Here is a 1,653-nt window from a genome sequence, read left to right on the forward strand (position 1 = left end):
TAAATTGACATTTTATGTATCTAATTGCAACTTTAAAAAGTTTGAGGGCCTAACTGACTTTATAGATAATGTTTGATGGCTTATTTGATTAATTTAATGCAAAAAAGTGGTATTTATATTTATCTGGTATTACTGGTCACTAACAGGTAATTATGTCTTGATGACTAAATTGACATGTTTATGTATATAATTGCAACTTTAAAAAGTTTGAGTGCCTAATTGGAATTACAGGTAATGTTTGAAGGCCTATTTGATACAGTTTATGCAAAAAAAAGGTGACATTTATATTTACCTGGTATTATAGGTCAGTAACTGGTAATTATGCCTTGATAACTAAAGTGACATGTTTATGTATCTAATTGCAACTTTAAATAGTTTGAGCGCCTAATTGACTTTACAGATAAAGTTGTATGGCCTATTTGATACATTTTATGCAAACAAAAGTGACATTTATATTTACCTGGTATTACAGGTCACTAACAGGTAATTATGCCTTGATGACTAAATTGACATTTTATGTATCTAATTGTAACTTTAAATAGTTTGAGGGCCTAATTGACTTTACAGATAAAGTTGTATGGCCTATTTGATACATTTTATGCAAACAAAAGTGACATTTATACTTACCTGGTACTACAGGTCACTAACAGGTAATTATGCCTTGATGACTAAATTGACATGTTTATGTATGTAATTGCAATTTTAATTAGTTTGAGGGCCTAATTGACTTTACAGATAAAGTTTGATGGCCTAATTGATTCATTTTATGCAAAAAAAAAAAAGGGACATTTATATTTACCTGGTATTACAGGTCACTAACAGGTAATTATGCCTTGATGACTAAATTGACATGTTTATGTATGTAATTGCAACTTTAATTAGTTTGAGGGCCTAATTGACTTTACAGATAAAGTTTGATGGCCTAATTGATTCATTTTATGCAAAAAAAAAAAAGTGACATTTATATTTACCTGGTATTACAGGTCACTAATAGATAATTATGCCTTGATGACTAAATTGATATGTTTATGTATCTAATTGGAACTTTAAAAAGTTTGAGGCCTAATTGACTCTACAGATAAATTTTTATGGCCTATTTGATACATTTTAATGCAAAAAAAAGTGACATTTATATTACCTGGTATTACAGGTCACTAACAGGTAATTATGCCTTGATGACTAAATTGACATTTTATGTATCTAATTGTAACTTTAAATAGTTTGAGGGCCTAATTGACTTTACAGATAAAGTTGTATGGCCTATTTGATACATTTTATGCAAACAAAAGTGACATTTATACTTACCTGGTACTACAGGTCACTAACAGGTAATTATGCCTTGATGACTAAATTGACATGTTTATGTATGTAATTGCAATTTTAATTAGTTTGAGGGCCTAATTGACTTTACAGATAAAGTTTGATGGCCTAATTGATTCATTTTATGCAAAAAAAAAAAAGTGACATTTATATTTACCTGGTATTACAGGTCACTAATAGATAATTATGCCTTGATGACTAAATTGATATGTTTATGTATCTAATTGGAACTTTAAAAAGTTTGAGGCCTAATTGACTCTACAGATAAATTTTTATGGCCTATTTGATACATTTTAATGCAAAAAAAAGTGACATTTATATTACCTGGTATTA

Source organism: Ipomoea triloba, chromosome 16 (assembly GCF_003576645.1).
Source record: "Ipomoea triloba cultivar NCNSP0323 chromosome 16, ASM357664v1".
Classification (NCBI taxonomy): domain Eukaryota; kingdom Viridiplantae; phylum Streptophyta; class Magnoliopsida; order Solanales; family Convolvulaceae; genus Ipomoea; species Ipomoea triloba.